The sequence below is a fragment of the Mustela nivalis genome (assembly GCF_964662115.1).
Source record: "Mustela nivalis genome assembly, chromosome: 1".
Lineage (NCBI taxonomy): Eukaryota > Metazoa > Chordata > Mammalia > Carnivora > Mustelidae > Mustela > Mustela nivalis.
Genome location: NC_139020.1, coordinates 92,478,399 through 92,497,044, shown reverse-complemented (window position 1 = coordinate 92,497,044; position 18,646 = coordinate 92,478,399). Strand labels below are relative to the sequence as shown.

Sequence of the window (18,646 nt, the reverse complement as noted above, 5' to 3'; positions counted from 1 at the left end):
TCCCCTCTCCCTCTGCACCTCCCCATTTTGAGTGCCTGTGTGCTTCGGCTCTCTAAATAAATACATACATAAATAAATAAAGTTAGGAGAAATGCTGATTTAGATGGTACTAGGACTCAACACTAAATGGCGTATAATCACAGAGCGAGAAGTTATTCATGTTCCATTTGTTTTTCAATCTTTCTGATTCCTTCATGGAGAAAGTCTCAGTTTGATGTCAATATGTCTTTAATACTTCTCTACAGTTGCTAATTTCCTTCTTTAATAAGGAGAAAAAAAAGCCTCAGGTTTCTAGCCAGGCAACAGTATTTAGCTTGACTATAATAGCATTGTTTTATTTTCATTGTGTTTATTTAAGTGGTTATCTTGTATTTATGGCAACTGATACCAGCTTTCTATTTAAAGTAGTAATAGAAACCTCTTCAAAATAAATTAATTTAAGTAGAAAAGTGAATGCATTTAAGGAAAACATAACAAATGGAAAGAAGTGTTTGCTCTAATGTTTCCCCCATGTCAGGGAACTCCATTGTTTTGACTCTCCTAACTCCTCTCCACAGCTTCATCATTAGAGGACTTTATTCACTCCACATGGTTGGGAGTGGAAAAAGTGATGTATGTCATTGTAAATTTGGGAAGAATGAAATGAACATGCTTAGGACAGAATCCCCCTTCTTCCTCTTAGAATTTAGATACCCAGAGTATAATTACTCATAGATAATTGACTTACAAACTCCCAGTCCAATTGGTAGAACCCTAGCAGCAGGTTATTTATCCAATATACCTTTATCGTGTGCCTATGACATACTGGGCTCTTCTCTTCTCCTCCGACTACCCAGAAATACCTCTCCCTTTGGATGGGTTTGGACCAGCCTCTGACCAGGCTGTTGTGGTGCTTTTGATTTTTCAGCTTCTAAATATGCTCAGAGGAAAATGCCAGTAGCATTGATGGACTTGGAACCCTTCCAGAAGAAAGAATCAGGTACTCATTATCATAAGTCATGAGACAAAAACCAGGGAATTGTTCTTAAGGCATCTAGCCAATTCCTTCAGAGCCTAACCGTAATCCACCCAAACAGGTCTATCATGAAGGATTTTCATGATTACCCTGCTAATGACACAGAATTTTGGCAAAAAGCCCTTATATAAAAGGGTATTACCCCTTTCTTGCAGAGTAATCACTTTCATGTCTGGAAGTGCATTTTCCTTTGTCAGTTCCCCACCATTCAATACAGCGGTGCCCCTTTACTCCTGTTTATAACACTCCATTTTGTTTTTATCATGGTGCTTATCTCTACTTCTTTGTTTTCTTGCTTAGAGTCTGACTCTCTCCCTTAGATTGTAAGCTAAAGGAGAGCAGGAGTCATCTCTGTATCGTTTGTGGCCATATCTCAAGTGTCTAGAACATGTTGAATAAATGATTCAACCCTCCCATATTCCAACTGGAATAAATAAGCAAGGATGTATACTTTAAAGGTCTAGTTAGCAGTCACTCTGTAGTGTCATTGCTGAACCCTAGAACTGAGATATGTATCAAGTTCTCCTACTATGTGTGACTCTACACATTTTTATCTACTGCCTTTCTATTCGTTGGCTCATTTATGCTCTGCCAACAGCTGAAAAGTATCTCCACTGGCTTATGAAGGCAACAGTCAAGAGGCAAAAGATAAGAGCTTATAAGTAAAGGAGTAGGACCCAAGGGAAATTTTATCAAGAAATCATTGTTAAGGTATAACCTTTCTATTGCAACCAATCCAACATCTGTTCCCCCAACCTCCTTTTTCTGCCCTTAGCTGGGTAAAGTTGATTTGAGTATTCAAAACTGGTTCAAAAAAAAAATTATTCAGAGTGCCAGAGAAATTTCTGGTGAAACTATTCAAAATTCTCTAAAATGTATACTCATCAGAGTAACTGCTTATAAAAGCACCATTTTTTAGGCAAATTATTTCATACTTACTCTTCCATTTCTCATGTTTTGTCGTGACAACACAGAAGTGGGTAGGAGTCAGAGGCTGCATTTTACCTAGCCTGGACAATATTTTTAAATGATATGTTTAGAAGCATGAGTAGGCACCTTCCAGTCTTTTGCTCTCTCTAAATTTAAAGAAGCCTAGATTGATACTTTCTAAGGAATATTAAAAGGAAATAAACCAGATAACTGGACTAAAGTCTGTTTAAAGGTAGGGGAGCTTCCTCAGAGGTTTCTGGTTTGTGTGAGGATTTCATTGGATTTATTGGCAGTGGATTGGAGATTCATATCACCATTTAGGTGTTGATGAATAACTGGAAATAGCTCCTGGATGCTGAATATTTTTTATTTTGAAATCAAACCCATTTTGAATTTCTGACGCAAATCAATTTTACCTAGCAAAGACAGAAAAATCTCAACTCTACTGTCCTGAAATATAAGCACTAACTTATCTCAGATATTAAGTACTCAAAACCCCTGTGACTGTGGCTGGTGGTGTTTTAAAAATGAAAGGCCGGGGGGGGGGGGGGATGAGATTTAATCCAGCAATCCATCACAGAAGAGTGAAAAGGAAAAAGCACAATGCTCAAAACACCACAGCCCCTGAGTTGCATACACACACACACAGATTTACAGAAATACATTCACATCTTAATAGGTGCCCATCTTATGACAAATCCTATCTTCCCATCATGCCTATAATGCATCTAGACAAATTCAGGGTTTTTTCAGTCCATATTCAGTCCATATTATTAACAGCTTGCATTTGTTTACCTTTTTTACCTTTTACAGTGTGTCTTCTTACACATTATCCCATTTTAGTATTACAACTATCTCACAGAGAAGGCAGATAAACATTCTAATCCCATTTTTTTGAAAGATTTTATTTCTTTATTTGAGAGAGAGAAAGAATGAACAGGGAGGGACAGTGGGAGAGAAAGAGAAGCAGACTGTCTGCTGAGTAGGGAGCCTTATGCAGGGCTCCACCCCAGGACCTGAAGATGGTGACCTGAGCAGATGTTTAACCAACTGGGTCACCAAGGAACCTCTCTATTCTCATTTTAAAGGTGACACTCTGAAAGCTTGAGTGATTTGCCAAAGACCATACAATAAGTAACAGGCAGAACATGCACCAAGACTCTAAGATTCTGATTATTTAACTCTATGACTTTCCTTTAATATTTCAGAGCTTCTGGGGTATCCCAGGAGGTCTGACATACCCTGCAAGACTCTCATAATCTTTAGGGATGTCTCAAGACTTCAGATCTGGATCCAAGATAGTAATGAGCTTGAGCTAGGTGTACTTACCAAGACTGTCCTGGCATCATTCAGTCAGTTTTCTGGGGAGAACCAGAGCCTCTAAACTAAAATCCACAAACTAAAGGTAGATTTGAACTGCTCTATCCTAGGGAGAGGGTATCAGTCAGCCAGTATTCTTCTGAAACACAAGTCCAGTGAATTTATTTCCAAGGGTAGAGAGTTACATTTCATCAGTATCCATGTATTTTTGAGGGCTTGGACCAAAGATGCAAGAATTCATGTGGGTAGTTCCCATCTATATCAGTCTACTCAGTGCATGTTAAATAATTCTTTCTCTGATGAGACCAAACATGCCTGGATTAGTACAATGTAGTCCTCATCCTTTTGAGTCGTAACATAGTTCTGGGATACTTACTATAATGGAACCAATGAAAAATATAAGTCTGTGTCTCTCCTGCCCCATTTCAGACTGGTTATCTCTCTAGCTAACCTCACAGATGCCCATCCCAATTTCATAGAAAATACTTGCATTCTGCTGGCACAAATCACAGTGTTAATTGTTTTCTAAAATTTATTTTAATAGAGGCAAGGGAAGAACTCTCATTTATTGAGTTACAAGTATGTGTCCAGGACTGTGCTAGGCAATTTCAAGAAAATCTCGTTTAGAATTCTCATAACAGCCCTGTGAGGTGATCATTTCACAGATGAGAGAAGAAAGCATAGGAGTTAAGTAACCCAAGCTCACACAGACTAGAATTCCTGGTGGGTCTTCAAATCTCAAACCCACAGTCTTTCCATTCATAAGATGCTGAGAACCCAAAGATGAATTTGACCTACTCGAGTTTTGGAGAAGGAGGAGGGTCTTATCTTTTTTTTAGGAAGAGAGATGAAATCAATCTCTCCCATCCCTTCTCTCCAGTAATGCTGGGGAAGTGGAATAAATTTAAGAGCAGCAAGGCTCAGCAAAGGAGGAGGGAAGCTTTCAGAGGGTAGGAAGCAGGTCTGGAGAACCTGCGTAGTTCAGCGCCAAGTCCAGCAAAGGTGGAGCTGCTGGAGGATGCCTTCTCAACACACTGACACTGCAGACTTCTGCCTGGCCCTGCTTTCTCAGGGCAGGGAACAGGCAAGGGGCCCCCTAAGCCTTAGGACAGCCTGAGATACCGGAAACGGCACCCGGAGGCTCAGTAGACCACAGAGGAGTTGAGAGTGACATAAAGCTGGGTGTGTGTGTGTGTGTGTGTGTGTGTGTGTGTGTGTGTGTACGCGCGCTCCCGCGCGCGTGTGCGTGTGTGCGCGCTGGGAGGCGGGGGCGTCTGGAGAGAGGCCTCAGCTCAATAATGTAATGGGCCGCCCACGTGACTCCAGGAAGGCGGAGACAGGCGAGCTGGAGAGAAGACTGACAGGCTGCTTGGAGGGAGGTGAGGAGGGGGTCGAACTGAATAATTGAGGAGCTGTTCAGCAGCAGCGGCTACCTCCTGCCTTCCTTTGCCACCGCCACTCCGCATCACAGTGGGAGAGACAGACTCTGGCGCTGTAAGTGCAGACGACTAGCCACCAGTCCCCGCAGCCTGTTAATCGCCTCCAGCCCTCTGGTGAGTTAACGTAACCCTTCGCCGCAGTCTGTTCCCCTCCACAAACCCTGCACGCAAATTAGACCCCCACTAATAGGATGGTCGCTTCTTGTTGAATGAACGAGGGAGCAGGAGCCAGAGGGAGGGGGGAAACAGGAACATGGCGCGGAGGCTGAGGGCGCCCTCCGGGAAGGGGTCCTTTGGAAGAAGGAAGGAGCTGGGTTGGGGTCTCTCTGTATCTGGCCAGGAATGGGGTCTGGACAGTGTCCGGGGTCTGGGGACGCCAGGTTCCGATTCAGGGGAGGCGGGGTTGGGGCAAATGCAGCCCTGGCGCGGCCGGCGTGACACAGAGGAGGGAGCTTCGAGCAGTGTCCGGGTCGCCTGGGTCTCCACAGATGCCGGGCCTGTCCTTTTCTCCCTGCCTTGTCATACACCCAGCTCCCGCAGCTAGGTTATGGGCCTCGGACTGAGCCCACGGAAAGGAAGGGACGTTTTTCCGGCCGTAGCCCGAGGGGAGGGCGGGGACAACGTATGTCCTTTTACCTGGGAGCAAAACTCTTCAAAAGGACTCCAGCTGAGCCTGATACCCAGCCTAGGCTGGTGCGCTACACAAGGGGTATCTGTCCCCAGAGAGTGGTGATACTTGGCGGGGCAGCGAGAAGGACGTGATGGGAGAAATGTCCAGGGAAGATCTCTGGCCAGAGAGAGCAGCCCCGGGGAGAGGATTCTCGCCCGCACTTATTCACCCCGTCTGAGCTTCCTTTCTTCCCTCATCCCAAATACACCCGTTTCTTACAAATCCAGAGGACTAGAGTAAGGCAGTGTGGCCTCGCGTGATGGAGCCCCAAACCTTCTTCCCTCTCGAGAGTCACCCCCCCCACACACACGTGTATTTTAGATTGTGATAGAAAAGTAAGATAGAAGTCGCCAAATGACTAAAAGCAAAGGGAAAACAGAGGAAAGACAGAAGGAAAACTAGAACAGCAGGGCTCTCTCCTCTGCTCCTGGCACTCCTCACCGTGCTGTCTGTGCGAGACTCCATTCAGAGTCCTGCCTGAACTGAGAGTCTTGAACTGGATGCAAATTCAGAGGAAAAACTTGGGAGGGGGAGCAGATGGAATCTTCGGAGTGATGGGGCCAGCCCCTGGAAGGAGTTGGCCAAGGACCACAGAGTGTAAACCCGCCTATCCCCCTGGGTAAGGGGTCCTGAAGAACATCCTAGGCAGCAAAGCAGCACCAGGCTGGAGCGTGGGCCTGAGAGCGAGTCGACAGCAGGGGTGGGCGCTGTCCGCGGTGCTGAAAGTTCGGCGAGGCCGGGAGCTAATAGCGCGGGAGAACTGGCGGCTCACCGCTTCCCAGCACTTCCCGCAGGCAGAAACTGCGTTAGAACCATGTAAGGAGGATCAGATGGAATAAGCAAACTGGAGAGACAGGTATAGGTGCTCTGCGCTCCGCGGTTCTGAGCCTTCCCCCGGACTCCTCTTGGAAGGAGGTACTCCGGACTTGGGTCGAGGAGCAGGGAGTGGATGTCACTCCAGAATCCATATTTGCTAACTTCAGGTCGGAAAAGGATGGGTGGCTCCGCTTTCTATGTCTTCTGTCTGTGCGGTGAATCTTCCTACTGGCAAAGTGTTGGAAAAGCAGTTAGGTTGTTATTCTGATGAACACTTTTGTGGCTTTCAGGAACCAGAGAACTGTGAGGCTTCACTTTATTAATGGCGAGCCTGGGCTATCTATTCCTGGCTATGGTTTTTTCCTCTCTTTAGTACCCTTCCTTCCCTCCCCTCCCCAGATTGTTTACATCCTCTAGATATAGATCTCTAAGCAGCCCTGCATGGCTGTTTCTTTGGTTAGTCTTTTATGTTATGGGTAAATGGGAAAGAATTGAACCAATTTGGGGAGGCCAAGTTAAGAAAATATTTACTGAACATCTACTATCTGCTGGGTAATATTACTTCATTCAATCTTCGTAATAGCTGCTAACTGTAAATATCACAAGGATAAGAAAAATGAAGTTAGATGTCTTGAATCTAGAGCTTGGATTCAAATTCAGGTCTGCTTAACTCCAAACTCCAAGCAATTTTCATGCCCTCATTTTGGCATTTGGCTTTGGATTGCTGTTATTGGAGAATTAGCAAAAGAATGCCAAAAGAGGAAGGTCTACTTTCTTTTGCACACATGCTACTCTCTTCCAACCCATTCCTCTTTAATCTGTTCACCCACCCACTGTCACTCACTCCCACCATACCAACTGCTTTTGTGCATGCTGATTGAGATACCACTCTTCACACAACTTGATATTTAGGATTACAGAAACAAGTTAGAGGACTAAAACAATAGGCTTTCCTGATAGAGCAGCAAAGCTTCATGGGATCTGGAAGACTAGAACCCACAAGTGGTTTCATATTTAGAATTATGCTCTTGAGTTTTAGGGCTGGAATAACCGTAAAGATCATTCAGCATCATGCAGATCATTGTTTTCCAAGAAGGGGAATTGGGGGACCAAAAGATGATGATTAGTCTAAGTCTCATGATTGAGAAGTTAGAATTGGAATCCCAATAACTCGATTCCAAGGTCAGTGTCCTTTTCACTACCCTCGTGGTGACTCGAATATTCTTCCCTGCTTCTTTCTTTGGTTATTTTTAACAAGAACATTAGCATCAGTAAAGTACATTCAATAAAAGCCACAGATACAAATACCTAAAATACAAACACTTGTGTTACCTACATTTTCTTCCTATTCTTCCCTCTGATCTCACTGTTTCATTGCTGTCTGACCCAACGTACCTGACCCACCTTCTTCAGCAACAGTTCTCCTTATGGTAGTAATTTGAAAATGGGGATGTGGCTATGACATTTCTCTACTTGCCTTCGTGTTGCCTGTACTTCCTCTTCTATGGTCTGTTCCCCCAAAATAATTTTTCAAATAAATTATCCTAAGCATTTTCCTATGTTCTCACAGGTACTTGGAAGAGGCCTTAAAAAGATCCAGGCCGAATTAAATGATCATTAGGAGTGCTAATATCAATGAACTGTGAGGCACTATCCTAGGTCCTTTCATAAATAATTTCATTGAATCTTCTGTCAAGTAGATAATTTCATTAGAGGTGGTCCTACAGTTCTAGTCCACTCTAACATGCAGCAAATCTGATGTTCTATGTATTTCTTCTTGCTTCTCTTTCAGTCCCTAATAAAATCTTAACTTTATTAATTGGATTCTTGTAACCCTAATATTTGTACTGGCAAGAAGAAAATTTTTATATTGAATTGAATTGTTCTGTCCTGTTCCAATGTGTAAAGTTTAGAAACTCAAATTCAGCTCAAATGGTAATGTTCTGTTCTTTTATCTCAATATTTACCACATCATATTTTCCCTTTATTTGTTATCTTTTACTTAAAGGTCTCTATATACCTTCTTAATTTTAATATTTGAAGCAAATATTAAAGATTTGCTTCAAACCCCATCTAGAACCAACTAACGCACAATTCATAACTAAATACATAACTTCTATTATGCCCTCACAGACTGCTCCTGTAAGGATGTTGTTGCTGGGATGCTCTGGGCCCTGTAAACCATAATCTTAAACTGTCTAGAACCATTCTGCCCAATATGGTATCATTAGTCACATGTACCTATTTAAATTTTAATTAATCAACATTAGCATTCAATTAACTTTAAATCTTCAATTTTTTAATCACACTAGCCATATTTCAAGTGCCCAATAGCCATATGTCGCTAATGGCTACTTAATGGAACAATGTAGATATAGAACATTTCCAGCATTGCAAAAAATTCTATTGGACAATGCTGCTTTGGAAATTGCTGAAAACATCCTCATGGGAAATGAGAACTTGAAGAACCGTGAAGAAGAAATAGGGATCGTGCTTTAAAACTTCTTCCAACAAAGGAGGAAAAGGTACTTGTAGCCTAGGACACCCCCAAAAGCCCAAATAGACTCAAGACAATAAGTCTAGCAAGAACAGTACATGTCTCACTAAAGGAGCTGGCAACCATGGGATTTGCTTCATATAGATTCCATTTTACCATGAAGTGAGACCAGGAATGGGTCTTGCTAGTTTCCTGGGTTCTAGCTTAGAAATAACCTGGAAATTCTTATTCAAAATTCAGGTTTTATACACACACACACACACACACACACACACACACACACACACACACATATACACATATGCATATTAAATATACATGTAACAACATTTATATATGTGTGTGTTTATGTGTTTATGTCTTAGTAAGTATGGTATGATAAATATAGAAAGAATACAGGACTTAGAGATAGTAGTAAGTGAGCCATTTCCTACTTGGTGACATTATATGGCCCTCTGGAGCTCCACTCCTTCATTTGTAAAATGGTGATGAGAATTGCTACACCAATCTCAAAGGGTTATTTTAAGACTCAAAATATAGGTAAATGAAAGTCCTTTTCAGAGAGCATGATTGATATGTAATGGTTGATAATTCTTATAGATATTGTATAGTATATAAACAAATAGGGTAGTTTAAACTGAATGCATTTCTGAACACTTTTAATCCCAGATAAATATATTTTGTTTTTTTCCCATGTAAGTGAAGTTTATTTTCAGTGAGTTAGATGACTATCCAGTTATGAGTGGTAGGAAAACTATGATGTGCAGATTTCTAAATATGTTAAAATATGGTGGTATATCAAGGAATAAAATAAATTACACTTCACATTGAATTTGAAAAAACATATTTTGCTTTTGTTGTAATTTTTTTCCCTGAAAAGTAGAATGCTGAAGAAAAAGTCTTCTTGGTTAATTCCTATGAACTGAAATACTGTTTATTGCTCATGGTTTACTTTATTTTGCCCTGAATATTTTCCTTTTTCCAGAAAAAAAAAAACCAAAAACCTAGAAAGTCTCAATGGTTCTGAAACAGCTTTTACCCTTTAACTAACAGTTTTTTAAAATCTATTTATTTATTTGAGAGCAAGAGGGCATGAGCTAGTGCATGAGCAGGAGGAGGGACAGAGGGAGAGGGAGAAGTGGACTCCCTGCTGAGTGGGAAACCTGATGCAGGTTCAATCCCAAAACCCTGAGATCGTGACCTGAGCCAAAATCAAGAGTCAACCTGAGCCACCAGGAGCCCTTCTTTAACTAAAAGCTCTAAGTCAATTGCCAGCCATTAACCAATCATGACAATAGTGGTTCAGATAACAGAAAAAGTATTATTGACATTCTTCAGCATGGATGGGTGAAGGAGATGATTTAATGAGCTTCTACCCATTTCATGAATTGATGAAAACAAAAATAATTCTATTTCATGCATTGATTAACCCAAAATAAAAATAAAGACTATCAGTTTGACTGAATTCTTAAAGGTACATTAGGAATTCTGACCTTACATAAAGGGTCTCTACACCATCCCTTCTCTAAAGTGAAATCTGTTGGGGGTCATAAGTGGAAGCTTAGCTTACTGACAGGGGAAATTGGGAGGCCAGAAGATCCAGGGCACGATGCAGTTATTCTCTACCCCCTCTGAACCTTAATCCACATCTTTTATAGAACAAAGGGCATTGTGGTGAGGTCAAGGGGTAGTTACCTAAAGTGGCACACCTGTGTGCCAGTCATCTCTATTGGTTATCTGAAGTGGAGACCTCTGTGTGCCACTTCAGGGAAGGTCAGAGCAAGCCTTCCTGTATTCTGATCAAGACACACATTAGCTTCTAAGGGGCCTGGAACACGGAGCCCTAAGGAAGTTCACTGTATGGGCACGAACGAAATAAAAGGCCAAAGATGGAGACAATGCTGTCAGCACTCCTACAACTTAGCTAACATTTACTGCCAAACCTGGCATCTATTGCCTATTCCTAACCCCTGATCTACAGTGTTTATAACTCAAGTAGGAGTGCTTTCTTATACCCCTGACTAGGTCAGGAAATTGCAGACAAAAACACAATCATGCCTTCTTTAATAGATTGTCATTTTGATACTTAAATATTTTTCTCTTATAACACAAAATTAACACAATGCTCAGGCATTATAGAAAATAAGCCTGCAAAGGAAGCTATTCCATTAGCTGAGTCTTAACTGTATTATGTTTGCTATTAATCCTGAAAATTCAATGAAGTAATAATTTTGTTTATGGGGGGGAGGGGAAGAAGCACCTGAGAAATCAAGCTGAGTATAGCTAAGGGCTATAGATTCTATCTCTAGTTCCAGGAGCTCCGGCAAGTTACTTCCTTTTCTGGAACCTAGTTTACCTTTATTCAGACTTTGTTAAGGCACGAGTGGTAATTTATAAGATTCTATGCCAAAGAAATACCTGAAATCAGCCCCAAGTAACAGTCAAGTGTGCCATTCTCAGGCCTTTGTTGCATATGAAATTATATTACTAAAGGGAAAATTAGTTAGATTGTCAACTCTGGTCTCTAGTAGCTCATGCTGGCTTTAAAAATAGACACCTTTTGTTGGGAATCATGGTTTATTCATTTCATTGGAATTGTTTGTCTCTCGGAAGGACTTGGATTTTGGAAGGAGGAAAATACTCTACCTTGGAGCTGAAAAGAGTTTACTTTTCACTGTCTTTAGCTTGGGAGATTTCAATAATTTTATATCTCAGAAAAGGAAGAGAATTAACAATGTAGCTTTGAAATTTGTGCTGCTAACAAGCAATCATTTGCTTGATAAAATAACTGAGGCTTGTCCTATATTGGTAATCATGGGTATTTGGAACTCCTATAGCATGGCACATGAATGCTCAATAAACATGTTGAATTAAGGCCATGGTTCAGGTCAGTTCATGTCATACACTCATCTAGCCAAGAAATGAGTATACGCTGTGGCATTTTCCTTTAGCAAATAAAACAGGAGATAAGCACAGAACATCAAATCTTACCCTGAAAACCACACTTGTAACCCTTTTGGGAGTGTAGGTTGTGGTGGGCCAAGACAGACTGCTCCTGAGAATTGGGTCTTGCTGCTTTCCTCCAGGAAACAAGGGACACATTAGCCGATGGTCTCACATTTCACTGCGATGAGGCAACTCCATAAAGTCAAAGCTTAAATAGAGTTGTATGTTATTTTCCACTTTTACTTTAAAAAGATATTTATTATTTCCTTGACAAAGTATTTGACTGGTAATTACTATTGTTCCTAAATTCAGAAGGATCTTAGCTTAGAATTAAAGCACATGCATTAATTAGAGAGCTTTGACATCACAGTCTAGAAGATCACAGAATATTATCCTTTTCTGGGAATAATTGGGCCTTCCTGTAAGAGTTTTAACGGGTTGTTACTGACAAAAATGAAAGAAAAATCGATCATTCTATTCTAGCAAATCAATAACCAAATGCCTAGAATTAACTGACTCTCACTTGCTGAAGGCAAAATATTCCAACCCGATAAACTGTCCTACAAATGAGCAAGCTAGCTTCCATGGCCTGTTCGTGTATTAAATTGTTATTTTTCTTTGTTTCTTAAATAATTAGCAAATTTAAAAAAACAATTGCATTCAGGTGTTTGAACATTCTGATGACAAAATAGCCTTCATAATTATAAAGACTTAATGGTTCATTTGAGACTATATTTGCACAATATATTATCACATCAATGGTTTGTAATAATCACATAACCCAACTCTCTCATTTGACAGAGAAGAGCCTGAGAACAGTCACCCAAGTTAACAGCAAAGGCAGAAGTAAGATTTGAGCCTCCTCTCTCTCCATCCACTGCTCTTTGCAACTTTCAACCTCAGGCATATTTTCATTAGTCATAAAAACCTATTTGATCAATGAGGTTAGCCACCAAAATTTACCAGGGCGATTAGGAGTAGGAAAGTATATGTATTTGGATTTCATGGTGTCTCCATTTGCCCCTTCAGGTGAAAGAACTTCTGAGTCAAGGATAGTCAAGAAGTAGAAATTTCATGGACAATGAGCCAGAAGAAAAGCATCAATACCCCAGATCCTTGTGAGAATCTGGGCTAGGATTTAAGGGGCACATTAGCCCTTAAACCATTATCTCCATCATTTTCATCTCTAAAAGATTTGAATTAAATAATTTCAGATCCTATGAGCCCTAACATTCTATGGTTCTATGAAATGAGGCCAGGATTTGAATTATCCATATTCTGCCTCATTCAGCCTGCATAAAAAAAACAAATCAAGATTTTTATTTTTATACCATTACTTATTGGAGGCTCACATTTCATGCTAATAATTTACTCAGTAACAACAACAATAATAACAGCTCTAATGACCATAGCTAACAATTATTGACTTATACTTACTATGACCCTATAATGTTAGTAATACTAATATCCCCATTTTACAGTTAAGAAACCTGGGTCCCAAAGTAGTTAAATATCTGCCCAAATTGATAAAACTTTGTGCTTTGTGCACACTGCCTCTTTGAAAAGCACTGGTCTCTCAAATAACTGATGGGCATCACTTATAAGCCACTTAACACACAGGTCCCTTTTCTGGGGGAATTACTGTTTTACCTATATTTTCTGGCTAGAACAGCAATCAAGAGAGTAAATAGAACTTCAGGTCTCTGGAGCTGATGAAGCTGTAGAGTGAGCTGCATTGTCTTTCTGCAAGACAGCTCTTGCCCTTTTGCAATCATGCCATTGATCAATTTTTTCAGAGGTTTCATATTGAATATCAGTGCTTCGCCAGCCGCTATGTGTATTGAAGACCATTCTGCTGTGTTTTTCCCAGAACATGTGGACTGCTTGCATTGCCACAAACACAGGGATGCTGGTGCAGGATTCAGCACCTTCTAAGGCCACAGAAGTCACCCTACCACATCTTCATTATTCAATGGCATCTTCTGGCTTTTGTCTCTAACTCTTTTTTTTAAAGATTTTATTTTTTTATTTGACACAAAGAGAGAGTTCACAGGTAGGCAGAGAGGCAGGCAGAGAGAGAAGGGGAAGGAGGCTCCCCACTGAGCAGAGAGCCTGATGCAGGGCTCAATCCCAGGACCCTGAGATCATGACCTGAGCCGAAGGCAGAGGAGGCTTAACCCGCTGAGCCACCCGGGCGCCCCTTGTCTCTAACTTTTTGACTCAAAGTAACAATCTAGACAGTTTTTAAGGTTGAGGAAGAGAGAGTTTCCAGAGTGTCACTTCCTGGTGGTGGGATTCAGTCCCCCAAAAAAAGACTAAAGCTTTCAAAATCGTGTGTGAAACTCATTTTCTTCTGAGTAAGCCTACCTTACCAAATTACTCATAAACACAGTACACCACAGTTCCCATCTATTTCACTGTAGATTTCAACAGGTACTAAATCTGTTCATGGACATCCTGCGCTTAAAATATCATATCTAATAAGTCAAGAATGCTCTGACAACAGCCTAGTATGTACATATATTTTATTCCAGAAATACAGGATTATATAATAATTTTTAAATATACAAATATTTGTTTATGTATTTTATATGCATTGTTTTATTCTTTATAAATTTAAAAATTTTTTTGAAGTATTCATTTAAATTTGAGCTAGTTAACATACAGTGTAATATTAGTCTCAGATGTTCAATATAGTGATTCAACACTTCCATAAAATACCCAATGTTCATCACAACAAGTGCACTCCTTAATCCCCATCACCCATTTCACCCATCTCCTCCCCACCTCCCCTCTGGTAACCATCAGTTGGTTCCCTATAGGTAAGAGTGTATTTCTTGGTTTGCCTCTCTCTTTCCCTCTCTCTCTCTTCCCTTTGCTCATTTGTTTAGTTTTTTTAATTTCACATATGAGTAAAATCATATGGTATTTATCTTTCTTTGACTGACTTATTTCACTTGGCATGATATTCTCTAGCTCCACCCATGTTGTTGCAAATGGTAAGATTTCGTTCCTTTTTATGGCTGAGTAATATTCCATTGTATTTATATATACCATCTCTTCTTTACCCATTCATCAGTTGATGGACGCTTGAGCTCTTTCCATAATTTGGCTACTGTAGATAATTCTGCTCTAAACTTTAGGGTGTGGTATCCCTTTGAATTAGTATTTTTGTATTCTTTGAGTAAATATCTAGTACTGTGATTGCTAGATTATAGGGAAATTGTCTTTTTACCTTTTTGAGGAAACTCTGTACTGTTTTCTGGAAAGGCTGCACTGGTTTGCATTCCCACCAACAGTGCAAGTAGGGGGCCCCCTTTCTCCACATCCTTGCCAACACCTGTTATTTCTTGTGTCGTTGATTTTAGCCATTCTGACAGGTGTGCAATTATGTAATAATAATTTATATAATACAGTAATATATATTATGTACTTAATATATATTATTTTACATATTTTATATATTCTTTTATTCTTTAGCTCTAGTTCTGACTTGCTAAACTAGCTACATATCCCACTAATACCAAAACCAACTATAGAATGCATAAGTTTACTTCTACCTCTGTTTTTTCTAGATACTTTATAGAGAGTGGGATGGTTTAGGAGTCAGCTGAGACCTGGTTTCCAGTCTCCACTTTGAAATGGCCGTGAAACTTGAGCCAGCACCATTCACCTTCTTCTTTTTTTTTTTTAAATAATATTTTATTTACTTATTTGTCAGAGAGAAAGAGAGAGAGCACACAAGGAGGCAGAGAGGCAGGCAGAGGCAGGCAGAGGCTGAGGCTCCCTGCCCGAGCAAGGAGCCCACGCAGTACTCAATCCCAGAACCCTGGGATCATGACCCAAGCCAAAGGCAGCGGCTTAACCCACTGAGCCACCCAGATGTCCCATTCTTTAAGACTCAGTTCTGTACCTATAAAATTGAAGTAAAAGAGTATGTTCCTCATATCACAAGAAGGGCCAATAAAATAGCATTTGTTAAAACTCCTTACAAACTATAAAGTATATATAAAAGAAAGAAATGGGGTTTCCATCCTTTCAGTCTTTCTCAGTCAAAAATAACTCTCAAACAGAATAGAACTCTCAAGTTGCTGATACCCAGTCTTAAAGTTCACAGTTAAACCAAAATCTTATGGGTTCAGAAGACCTTGGATTGAAACATGCATGTTGAGAAAGTGATATTTATAATGTGGGAGTCCTTCTTCTTCTAAATCAATGGTTCTCAACCTGGAGCAGTGCCACCTCATTAAGGGGTATTTTCTATTGTCCCAATCACAGGGGATCGAAGGATGCTAAATATCTTGCACTAGGCAGGACAATCTTGCAAAATAAAAATAATATGACTCCAAAATTCCAACAGCTCTTCTTGCAATGAGAAAGAGTGCTAAAAGTAATGTGCTGTTCTTTGTCCCTAAATCCCTAATTGATATGGAGAGAATTTACTTTTGATAACCTCCCCCAGGTAAAATCCAGCCAGTCACACTCATGTGTAGTCTGCAGCAGCTCAGAAGCAGCACTGAGCTTTCTATAATTTTAAGAAGGAAAATATGAGGTCAGAGATCAATAGTTTTCAAACTCACCCTCAGAACCTTCTACAAGAATCCCCCTCTAACATCAGCAGAGGCAAGGTGTCCCAAGAGGTTAACATGCCATATTGCAGGGCTCAGACTAAAGGCTGGCATACAAGGACCCAAGATGGGTGAGTCATGGTTCTGAAAATCTTTGCAGTTCATTGGTGAAACACTGTGACTTACTTTGTGACGGGGTTGGGTCTAGCTGAGCACTGGACACAATCCCTCCCCTCAGCAACAATCTGACAGTCGACAGATATAATCTCCACTAAACATGTGTGCAACATGTCAATATATGTTATGACATGGTATGAGGAAGTCTCAAGGACAGACCAGGGAACGATTTATGTCCATAGAAGAAGTACAATGGAATTGTACTTTGAATAATATGAAGTATTTCCTCATGTGGGTAAATAAGAGGGAAAGCCATTGTAGAAATGGGAACATCATAAGCAAATGCTAGAAATGTGCATGTAAATGACATTATGTGCTGACTGATGTCTTAGTTAAAGACCTAGCTGGGAATAGTGGAAGGTCATACCGGAAAGACTGACGAAACTTGAATGCAGCTGGGAGGATGTATTAATTCAACCTGAAATTTATCCTTCGAATAGAGTTTTTTATGAGTATTTTAAAAATACCACTGAATTCAGGGGTGGTTCTGGCCAACACCAGAATCATCAAAGTCTAACTTCATGCCTAGAAAGAACCTCAGAAATCTTCCTAGCCTTCCCCTTTCTCTGTATTTTACAGTTGAAGTAAAAAAAACCCAGAGATATCAAGTGACTTGCCCAAGTTCAGCAGCAAATTAGTAACAGGACAAAAACTAGAGTCTTGTCTGTCCTCTTAGTCCATAGCATTTTGTCCTGCTCTGTGCTGCCTTCGGGAATTTTATTCATCATCTGAACATAATCCAATGTAACACATAATGTGATTATTAAGTATTTATGAAGCTCCAAGTTTTCCATTGCTCGCTATTAAGATATAGTTCCCTCATTACAGCCAGATGATATATCAGATCCTGAGCTGCTTCTACATGAGCGCATTTTCTCAGAAACACAGACAAACGTCATACCAAACACACGGGCATGACATTCTTCCCCCGCCTCACACGCCCTCCCCTGCCTCCTCATTTCAAACTGCCAGAGATTACAGAGGCACAGCCTGAACAAGAAGCCATCTTAATCTCCGGTGGTTCTGTAAATAATATGCTATTCATGCTTGCATATAAATAATCACAGCCTCTCTGTTTTCTACATGAGGGATCCTTCAGAAAAATGAAGTTGCTTGCACACATAGCACATCAGAGAGGATTTCAGATCCGAGAGCATCAGACCTCTTTGTAACAGGTTTAAATTTTTTACCCATCTGCACACTCCTAATAATTTATCCAGGCTTGTTGTCTTAAATTTATTTCATAGTGTACTTAGTCTTAAATTTTATTTCATAGTCTACTTAATATGTGCATATTTAAGTTCTGAGATTGGTTATTCCCTACTTCTTTTTCTCTGGCCACCTTTCCTCCACCTCTTATTCAATATACATCCAATAGAAATCATCTAAATTAACCCATTCATTTTACACAGTGGAAACTGAGAACCAAAGAAGTGAAGCCACTTCTTCAAGGTTGCACAGTCAAAAGCAACATTGTGGCTAACCTCCCTGACTCCCAGGCTCATGCTATTCCCTCCACACAACTGATCCTTTCTGAGGGTTTATTTCTAATGCTTTCTAACACAGCATTTTCCCACTCTCCACCACCCCGTCCCCCAATTCATTGTAAAATTCCCTAAGGATGGATGGAAATGACTAATTACACTGCCCAGGAGTTCATTCCAAAACCTTATTTAGAATATCCACAACTTACCACCTCCCATACTATACTGGCCCATCTATCATATTAAGAAGCTGGTTATGGAAGAGCTTGGCACAGTTTCTAGTCTAGAGGATATATATACAATCATGGCCATTGCTCAAGTACAGATTATCACAGAGAACAGTGTGCCCCAGAGGAAAGAAGACAGGGTCCACGACTCCCATCATTTGATAATAGACCGAAGTTCATCCAAAATTCATTGTAAGTAACAGGTTATTAGATTCATAATCCCAGAAACCAGACAATTGGGTGGAGTTAAGAAAAATTGGTAGCACTCAAGAAAATGAAAAAAGACAAATCCCACACCATTTCTTCTTCAGGAGTGAAGTGTTTTGCCTGAATTGATCAGCATGGTGTGCTTAGTTTAGTGTACATAAAGTTTACAATGATACGGTTTTTGTTTTTAGAAAATCAATGGAATTCACACTTTCTGTTTAAATTCCTTCTGGTGAGTCATTTTAAGACAAAAAAAAAAAACAAACCAAACAGGTGGTGTTTGAGTAAAGAGCAGAGAAATCCAAGAACTGGCTTCTCAGGGAGACTGTCTCACAGTCTGACCAGGCACA

At 40.4% G+C, this 18,646-nt stretch overlaps 1 protein-coding gene across 2 annotated transcripts in view; it reads left to right on the top strand.

The window, feature by feature from the left end:
• Positions 1 to 4,506: 4,506 nt before the first annotated feature.
• The window catches only part of SLC7A14 (solute carrier family 7 member 14), a 116,099-nt gene continuing 101,959 nt past the window's right edge, over positions 4,507 to 18,646 (top strand). The window contains exon 1 of one of the 2 annotated variants that reach the window (XM_082742165.1): positions 4,507 to 4,818. The gene's annotated coding sequence lies outside the window, so the exon portion shown is untranslated. The remainder of the gene's footprint in view (positions 4,819 to 18,646) is intronic. The other variant, XM_082742164.1, reaches the window with a different exon arrangement.